Genomic DNA, 10,312 nt, shown 5'->3' with positions numbered 1-10,312 from the left:
ATGAAACCAGAGCAAGAGAGGCACCGAAGCAACTCGAGAGATACTTTCTTTGAAATCGGGATTTTGGGGGTCTCAATGGAAGGCAAGGTAGCGCTACTGAATCCCCGTCGTACTGAAGCTGCTCCTCTCGCTCTCGATAAAGACAAGGAGGTCATGAAGGAGCTGGAGGGGAAACGTGGGGAGGATGGGCTGGAACCTGAAAACGCTTGCTTGCGCCCCACCCCGGCCCTATCTTGCTCCAGCTTTACGGGGGTGATCGACGACGGCCACGCCGGGGAGATGAACGTCTCTTCAGGTATGAGATTATGTGGGAGACTTGAGCGCGTGTTGGACTCGCCCTACTATGGACATGAGATACATCTGGTCCCACTACCCCGTGTCATATTTAAAAGCTGGATCTTGTTGTTCATGGCCCCATTTCTCACTGCACTTAAAACAGAGCCCCCGGGTGTGTCGATATGTATGGAGGGCCGAATTCTTGTTGGCGTTGAGTGTACTAAGTCTAAGATCTGCTTACCCGTGTGTCCTAAGATACTGCTGCTTTCCTTGTAGCCATGTCTGAAGCAAACAGTGCCTGGGTAAGCTAGTTGATCCCACCCGAGAGCTCTAGCGATTCGTATAAGTGTTGGTTTGTCGACTAAGCAGTCGCCTTAGGAGCACGTCGTCAGTATCACACTTGTTATTCGCAAAATCTACCTTCCAAACGATTTCCAGAGGATCGAGCAAGAAAAGGAGATAGTCAATCTCTGTTTGAACCCGGTTGCTTTCTGCGCAGAGATGTTTGCTCGTGTCTGTCTTCCGGGTCATCTATAGAGGCTTCTGTTTGGATATAAAAACGGACGTATAGGTAGCTTTTAAGGTGATGTATCGTCTGCGGTTCTTCCCGCTGTACATCAATCGTTCACTAAATCGATGAGGAAGGTGAAAGTAGGGCCATCGACTGGGAAGCAAGCATGAAGGAAGAACTCTGGACTTTGGTTTCAAGCTGAACTATTTACTTCTTCTTAAACAATTTATTGCTTTCCATTCCACTGCTTCTGCACAAAGCCAACGAGCTTCAAACTTATTGCTACTTCCACTCCGTGAAGATTCTTGGTCGTCGTAGTAACACGTATCAAGCACCAGTTGAAAGACCCATTCTAGCTTAAAATCAGTCTTCTACACGATTCCTTATTTAGGAGCTTCCTGTGGTGAATTGGGATACCTAAGTATTTGAAAGCTACGGATACACCAAAAAGGTGGGCATATTGAGTCTCGAACTGCTTGCTTTATGCGGCTCAACTATTGCCAGTCAGTACGGATGCATTGGTACTCCGATCCGATATCATAACTTTATTCAATCTCATATCCAGATCCAGATTGGGAGCACGGTCGCGAGTCTGCACCTAAGGTGCCTCGCCTCTCGTGGGGAACGTATTGCATTTTATGCATTCTACCCCGCTTCAATGATTGCTATTGCCCCGCTTTTCTGACTCTTCTCTGCTTCTGAACTTGCCTGCTCTGTTTCTTCAGGTTCAGAGTTAACACCTTCAGGCGATCTTCCAAACTATAATTGTATTTGCCAACTGGAATTCGGGAAGTAGTAGCAACGACGAGATTTCTTGCATTTTAGTACTCGAAAGGATGGATAATTCAATACTGAACTGCCCGAATCAACCTGAATCAAAAAATGATTTCTCGAATTTTAGTATAGAAAGCAGATCGAAAACCCCTATTTAATTAGTTCTTTCGAGTCACTCACTGAAGAGGGAAAGAAAGATCAGGGGAAGAAGCGGGGTAGAGGAATTGGTCAACTCATCAGGCTCATGACCTGAAGACTGCAGGTTCGAATCCTGTCCCCGCCTTATCACACGTCAGACAGATACCCAGGATCCGAGTCCTGATCACCTGTTTTTTAATCCCTGTTGTTATGGAAAGTGTTGCTGTGTCAAATCGAGATTATGTGGGTGTTCAGCTTATTAAGCAATTCGTTCGTCCTCAATAGCTCAGTTCGGTAGAGCGATCGGCTGTTAACTGATTGGTCGTAGGTTCGAATCCTACTTGGGGAGATTTGATTCATTCTTTAATGTAAGAATAAAGAATGGAATTAAAGGGCTTGCTTTGACCCTTAGGAGTAGAGTAGGTAACCCGTTTGCTATCCTTATTTCTATTTCTATTGCATTTTCTATCTCATCGTATCACATTGTGTTCTACGATTCCACTTCGACAAAAGGAAAGAGCATACCTAAGTTCAATAGCTTTACGTCCGCTATCCCGATCATGATTTTCCTACCCTCAGGGGGAAAGTAAAGGCCCTTTCTTACTCGAAAGCCGTTCCAATCAAGGCAAGAGCCAGAAGTAGACCGACTTGTAGATCGGGTAGCAATAGGCTATGACATAGCTCACTTTACCAAGAACATAGGGCGTAAGATCAAGAGGTTCTTCCACCGAAAGATGGGGATCCTGTCTCTCCACAAGGGTTCCCTTTCTATCGAACTGGCCTTGGCGAGTCGCTTTAATTCCACTGGAGGGTTGTAGCTAGACCAATTCTCTACATTGTTATTATTGTCCTCCCGACCGATCGATCACATCCTAAACTCTGTATGTCAAGCTAAGAGTAACCATAGTCTCAGCAAATAGATAGTCTCCTTCCTTTGTTACCGGTCTTCTTATAATGCCGGGCCACGCCCAGAAGTTTCCCTAAGTGACATGGCTAATAGGAATATTACAGATTTACTCAGCGTCCATTTTTTATTCCCGTCCATATCTGTTACGGTTTGTTTCCTAGAGCAGCACTTAGGAGCAGTTGGAAAATAAACCACTTTCAACACCCGGGCGCTAAGAGACATAGGATCTTGTAGAATCCGCCAGGCTTGCCTAGCCAAGATAGCCAGATTCTCAATTTCAATGTCTCTAAATCCCATGCCTCCCTTATACTTCGGCATCGTCATCAAGTCCGACGAGACCCATGCCGTCTTCCTTCCTTTCTACTAAACAGAATTTGACCCTATTTCAGTACCACTTGATAAGCCCGGATCTGTCTGACCAATAGGAGATAGGCAGAAGAACAGCGCTAAGGATAGTTACTGAAAGGCAAGGCTTATATGAATGTGCTTTCTAACAGTCTTAGTCGATTGAAAGAAAGGATTGCTATCCAAGCACGATAATAAGAATATAGATAGAGCCTCTATAACTCGAGCAAATGCCATGAGTGAGACTCTAGGACTTTCAGCGTTCATCCTATTTATGATAAAGCGTGTACTGATGTAGTCGGCGAGCATCCCATGCTAGAGCAGAAGAGGTTCTTTCTAAATCGGAGTATCGGGACTCATTGAACTTCTTGCACATAAGATTCAAATTAGAGTGTTGAATTCAGATACCGTTTTTGGGATCGATCTTCCTTTCGGGTCATATATGGATGTTATCGAGAATGAATACCGCCCTGAGGTAGTGTTGTTTCTCTTTCCAGAGCAGTATAAGAAAATATCGTCGTTACTTTTCAGGTTGCCCGTGGTTGTGCCTGAAGTTGACGGTCGGTATACTCGCCAAGCCTACCACTGTGAGATATGTGCTCTAAATGGGAGGTATGGACAACCGCATGAGATTTATGTAGTGCATGAGTTGTTGTGGGGGAGTCAACCGATCTCTAACCAGATCTAGAAAAAGAGGTAGCTATGGTCGAGTATCCGATCTCTAACCAGCCTTCGGTGCCTCTCGAATAGGATTTGTCGTAGACATGTGCCAATGACGCTTCCTCGTCACATGTTGATACAAGTAAGATTGAGGGTAGAACCTTTCCCCTCGCGCAGTAGCGAATTCTATAAACGGATTGTTCTATTTCTAAATCATTTTAGGAATGAATGAGAATTGTGTATGCATTGTACCTCGCCTTAAAGGTCTATTTTCTCAGAAAAGCGGTTTGAACATATAGAGAATATGTTTTCTAGCACGAGCGAAATGAACATCACTGATCCAATACAAGATCAGACAGATTCAAACACCCGGCAGAAAAAAACCTTCTCTGGACATTGTATTGTAACAAGACTCCCGTCTAACCAATATAGTTCCACTCTTCATGGCAGTCTGCTTGCCGCACTTCTGATGTTAAGATCCTTCAATCTTTTTAAAACAGAGGAGGGGGATGGCTCGTACCACCGCCGGCAACCCAAACTACAGATAAGGAGGTTGCAGCCTTAAATCATAAACAATAATAACGTTGAAAGCAGGCGGACTATCTGCAGTATAGCGATTCTTTATTGTGGCAAACCCTTAGAGAATCAAAGTGGTTTCAAACCGCACCTATAATAGACTACACTATACAACGTCCCGCCCTTAAGTGAAGGATGTGGCATACCTTGATTGGTAATAGCCTACATGCAGGCTGTGTGGAGAGAAGGCTGACGTTAGATGACGACTCTAGTATAGTCTCAGAATACAGAATTCTCGACAAATTACGCCTCGAACTATATGTCCGAATTCCCCCTCAACGAATTATGTGGCACCCTTTAAGAGTATAAATCTCTTGCTTATAAATTCCAGGTGTAAAATAGCTCGTAAATTCATTAGGTAAAACATAGTTTTATAATATGCCCTCTTTCAGTATTGTATAAGGGGTAGTGTTACAGGTATAATCACGTTTGTAGTGATAAAGGTTGCAATCATGATTGCTAGTCCAATCGAAGCCATACGTTCTTTTTGAGCCAGATGCTCCATATCATATTGATTAACCTCAACTATTCGGCAAAAAGGTTCACAAGAAGGTTTATAATTGTTATAAACTATCTCCACGACATCTTCAGTCATCCAGTATGTGATTTTATTATAACCCTCTACTACGGAACTATAATGTTTGAATGGCTCGAACAAGTGGAGCTTCGTATCCTCTAGTGGTAGAGTAAGTGGATCTTGTGCACTAAATTTGTACCAAACAACTACCCCGATCCCTAATAAAACGAGGATATGGAAAGTGCAGAAACTACCCCCCTCGAATTTATGTGCATATGCCCTTGTTGTAACTTGAACTAATAGTCTTGTGTACCCTTCAGCAAATAGGGATTTCACCCCAGAACCATAATATGTGTTATGGATCTCATTCCACGACAGAGTTAACTTGTTTATACTCACTAAACCTAAAGAATTCATTATTCTATTCAAATTATTAACCGAATAATACCTATTTCTAATGGTAGACCACGGAATGGTCGAAGATGCAGGCCAATTTGCAAAAAAGGGCAGGGTTTTGTCAAACAATAACGATTTCTTAGGCGCCTTTACTATGCGAGTATTCGGTCTATCAAAAACAGTGTAATCAAAAGCACTTCCAGCTACGCGATGACTGATATCAAACCGGTATTTAGTAAAATACTCCCCTAAATACAGATAGATTATATAAGCTATCACGATTTCAGTTTCATATAGAGCAGCCCAACCTTGTATAGCACCTCCGAGAGCACACAATAAATCGATTAACGAAGCCCATGTCGCACTAATATCGACGATTTGATAATGTTTCAGAGCAGATATACATTGACAGCTAATTCTGTGGATTAAACTGTTGATCTTTGAACAACGACCGAAGATATTATTCATCTTCCCTAATGAAGTAGCGGAAGTATCTGACCCAGTTGAACCGTCATCACCACCGTCTGCCCCCGATCCAAGGACGATTCCTATAGCAATCAAATCCTCTTTACTAATTATAGCAAAACCTTTACCCTTTTCACTAGAAGTCGATTTGATCTCCATCTCTACTTCTTCTATGTCATCTCGCTTATTAGACGCTGAATGATTACTATCAATAATATATACCTCATCATTAGATATTGAATCTATATTATTCACATCGTAAGCGATTAATAACTTGAATATCCACCGCTAAAAAGGGGATAAAATGAAGGAAACGAAAGCGAAATGACTCAAAAACTGTCTCCCCACTCTGTTTATGAGACCCGTATACCTACGACGAATACTCAACCACCACTATATAAGAAAACACCTCTTTCTGCTTCTGGTAGTTATGCCAGGTATTTCAGAAATCTACTTATTGATAATAGGAGAGTTTATGAACCGTATGAGATGATACAAGAAATGGGGGCATTTAATGATTTCAACGGTTGGCTGAAGAAACTAAGCACGGCTAAACCGAAGTGCTGCGGCGTGGAGATTTCTAGTGCGTCACACTCGTTATCTTTGAGTGGGTATAGTGGTTATGAACGAAAATTCATTAGGTTTATGAAGGAGCGTAATCACGATTTCATTTATAAGACTAGCTGTTTCGATTACACTGAAAGGGCAAATCCTCATCTAGGAAATCCTGATGTCGTGAGGGAAATCAATTTTAATGAGAGAAAGTCTTGGCAGGAATTCGGGCGGAACCCAACATTTATATGGCATATGGCATATTTGAATCATCTCATGTGTTTAAGAACGATGAAGGAAATATTTTGGGATAAAGGAGTCTTTGATCGTCGTATTCCTGAATATAACACAGCGATACAACACTTGCATAACGAACTATCACACCAATTGCACTGGTTCCGGACGCATAGGGGTATCAATGCTCTAGCGATGAAGACTAAAGCCCTTGTCATAATGGATAATACGTCTGTGGGTTACAGATACGTGTATGGGAATCTACTCGCAAGTGTCCAGTTAGGCTGTTGTGGGACTATGACATTGTTGAGTATCACACAAGGTGATGCTGCGATTCTGGAACTCATATCAGGGATGGGTAATTTCATGGAAATTATGAGAAATTCTGAACCATTTCTAGGGTGGGCGACGGGTGGATCGTTATTAATTTCGTGGGAGAATATGCATTCAGATCTTATGGATCCTCCCACTGTAGGGGATGACATCCCTCATATCATATACGACAAAAACATCAACGACGGCCCCTTTGATGGCGGGATCGAAGATGGGGAGGGCGGCATACCTCTCCCTCCAGCAGCAGATGGTGGGGGTGAGGGTCCCGTGCCCGATAGCAATAGTAATAATGTGGGTTGGGGGAGTATTCTCATCGGATTTGGTCTAATAATTGGTGGAGTATGCATTGGGACTGGTGTAGTTCCTCCAGACCTAAATCTCTCAGAAATTCTCAGCAACATATTGAAAGGAGGGAACGAATAATAAAATGATTATGAGGCAAAAACAGATGAGGATGCAGTTTCAAATTCAATCAATTAAGATAGGTATTTCAGGAATAATTAGTATGGGAATGGATGGAAGCAATTCTAGAGTTTCTGATATCTTATATAGCATAAATAGGAATGGTAGAAGGAGCTATTGTATATACCTGAATAGTAGACCCGCATATCGGTTAGCGTCAACAGTAGAGACAATGTATAATAGCGACCCAAAGGGATGGGAGAGTCGGGGAGTCCTCCGTTTCCGTATGGAGCGCGCCGTTAAAGCAATTTTAGCTAATCGTTATGTGTTATCAAACATAGAGTGTTGTTCTCTAACAAAAATTCCTCACGCCTTCGAGGCTCTCCTCCACGGTGAATATAGACGAGGGTATTCACACCAATATTATGATGCGGAAACCCAAACTACTAATGTTTGGAGAGCGGGGTGCGGCGTAGATTTACTAGTATTGATGGCACTATCAAAACGTCTATTGGAATTGATAGGTCACCCGCACAACGTTTACGAGTTGGAAGATCTTGAGGAAGCTCACTATTCTTATATTAGTAAGATGTCAACGAATGTAAGAAGAGTGTACAAGATCGACTTCTCATTATGGAATGTGAAGAAGTATACTCTTCAGAAAGTTGTGTTAAGCTATGTAGATGGGTTGAGTAGCATGGAAGAAGCGCTGATCGGAATGTTGTTAAACAACCCCTTTTACTATCAGGATAAAGGGTGGGATGCGTCATGGGAGTATGTCCCAGAGATAGGAGAAATCTCTCGGGTGCTATTTCACGTTTACTTGAGGGCGCAATTTGACTCGAAGATATGGAAGGCATATCCAGGAGTTAGTTACTCACGGTTGGGTAGCGAAGTGATTATAGTAATCAAGGATGAAACATATATCGATCTGGAATCGTTGTTAGAAGATGTAGGTATTCCTGGGAAAATCGACTATCTCGATGAGGAGAATAGTACAACCCCTTGTCTGGTTTGTACCCCACATGAAAGAAAAGTCATCGTTTTAGCGGATGGGTGTATTGAAGTGGAGAACAGCGAGGATTATCTGTGATAGAAGGCTTCGTTACAATCCTAGCTATGCCATAGGGGTAAATAGCAATGTCGCACGTGTTTTTGCTGTTGTTAGATCCACGGCATAGATCTAAAAGATGGCTCCACATGCACAGAGGGTGGTATACCACTTCGTAAATAGAAGAAAGAATGGGAAGATTTGAGACGAACCACATTTCCAAGAGATTGATGTCTACTCCGTGTCCTGTAACCTCGAATCTAGTGGAAAAAGAAAAAGCTAGTTCCACTTCAACGCTGTTATCTGCATCGGGCGATACTCCTTCAACGAGAGTGAGTCGCTTAACACGGAACCACTTTCAGAAGCTTTATTGAGTTCGAGTTTTGATAGTTGCGAAGATCCGAGTTCGGCTACTTACGAAGAAGGGGAGACTACCCTATTCCTACCCCCACAGACAGACTAGCTAAGCGTGGTAGTTGATGTGAACAGGCTATCAAGAGATTTATGCCCTCTATCTGATAGTGGTAAATAGAAGCCGTAGGAATTTCCCCATCTATATACATTCGAACCGCTCTTCGTCATATTTCACTCTTCTAGAGGATAAAATACAACGATTTACTCACCCTATTCAGACAGTACCTAAACATGGAAGAGAGAGTCGACGATGCCTTCCCGTCAACATCCTGCAGCAATCGGCATAACGTCAAACAAGTGTTGTCGATTTGGCAGCGCTCGCTCGTAGGAAGCAAAAACGATCGCGTGCCTCATCCTTTGTCATGACTCTATTCCTAGGTCAAGGGCAAAACGAACCCTATGAGGACATAAGCACAAACCGACTTACCTGGGAGTGTATAAAACCGGGCCCCCGTTTTACACCATAACTCGAGTACCCGATAAATGGAAGGGATAACCTTCCTATGTCAGATGGAGTGTATAGATGACGGGAGGTTGGAGGGCTTGTTAGCACGCCTAGTGTACGGCCTTGTTGAGAAAGGTATAGATCGCCCCTTCTGATCTTTACGGTTACATGTTGACATCACCATTCACAATGTTATTATATATCTTTACCGGATAACTCTTACGGGCGAGGGCATTATTGATTTCAACCTAATAGGGCTACTCTAAAACCTACCGATTTATCATTTATCCTGCTCGACGATCAAAGACACATTAAAAACCTCTCAATAAATCCCTTCTTAATACGAAAAAGAAAAAGGGGTGATGATGTGAGGGAAACGATAAAGGATGAGAGAAACGCATGTAGGATTAGGTTAGAACCTACATATAGACCCTGTACAGAGCTGTGCATTCATAATAATAATGTGGTTTACAAGGACTGCGCTCCTATCACCTTCATGCAGAGAGTCAGCGTACCAAAGACATAACTAGCAATACACTAAAAATCAATTACGGTTGTTTAGTTAGCGATCCTACTATCAATCAGACGTATTTGACTCGATTGACGGATTCGCTACTTCGACCTCCCCCCCTTCAACTTCTTGACACGAACAAGAATAAGTTTTCAGGATGTTGCTAACCGTGAAATTAGGTGTTTTCATTTCTGCAAAGTTTTCCTTATAAAAGAGGTCCATCTGGAAATTCATCCAATAGCGTTCTTGCGCTTTTTGCATTATAGCTGCGTACAGCATAATATCATGCATCATATAGTTCACATATTCCTGTTTTTTCTCTACTAGATTGTGTATTGACATCGTCTCGGTGTTACAAGCTTTAGAACTGTGTTGTCGGCAAAACATATCAAGCAACTCATCTTCCTGGATATAACATAAAAGATCATTAAAGTCCCGCACTTTGAAAAGTAATCGGTTATTAACTGCTGAATACACCCTCATATTGGAGATATTATTATATCTCGTAAGCGTTGAACATTTGAACTCATGTTTACGATGTATCAAACAATTCCTTAGTATACGATAACTATCATCTCTATCGAAATTCGTTAAATAAACGTGAATACTCCTTCTTTCATTTTTCACTCTCCTAGTTAAACCGGTCAACAAACTATATACTAACCGTCTACCTCCCTCGGTTAGACACTTAGCGAGAAGAGTTGAGTCATTAGCGGAAGAAAACATATGACTATCCTTCAAAACAGATACTTGATTACCTCTAACCTTCATAACAGTTGAGTAGTCAGTGGAAAACATATGATTA

The 10,312-nt window shown here is 42.2% G+C and overlaps 2 non-coding genes across 2 annotated transcripts; both read left to right on the top strand.

Annotated features, from left to right (window-relative positions):
* The first annotated feature begins 1,770 nt into the window (after nt 1–1,770).
* On the top strand, nt 1,771–1,844 carry TRNAM-CAU (transfer RNA methionine (anticodon CAU)). The gene has a single exon. It is a non-coding gene; the product is annotated as a tRNA-Met (tRNA).
* A 130-nt stretch (nt 1,845–1,974) lies between these two features.
* TRNAN-GUU (transfer RNA asparagine (anticodon GUU)) lies at nt 1,975–2,048 on the top strand. Its single transcript has one exon. It is a non-coding gene; the product is annotated as a tRNA-Asn (tRNA).
* Nucleotides 2,049–10,312: the final 8,264 nt, after the last annotated feature.

This window comes from Triticum urartu, unplaced genomic scaffold (assembly GCF_056163025.1).
Source record: "Triticum urartu cultivar PI428250 unplaced genomic scaffold, HENAU_Tu73 scaffold217, whole genome shotgun sequence".
Classification (NCBI taxonomy): domain Eukaryota; kingdom Viridiplantae; phylum Streptophyta; class Magnoliopsida; order Poales; family Poaceae; genus Triticum; species Triticum urartu.
The sequence above is the reverse complement of the archived record's forward strand: the minus strand, read 5'-3'. Positions and strand labels throughout refer to the sequence as shown.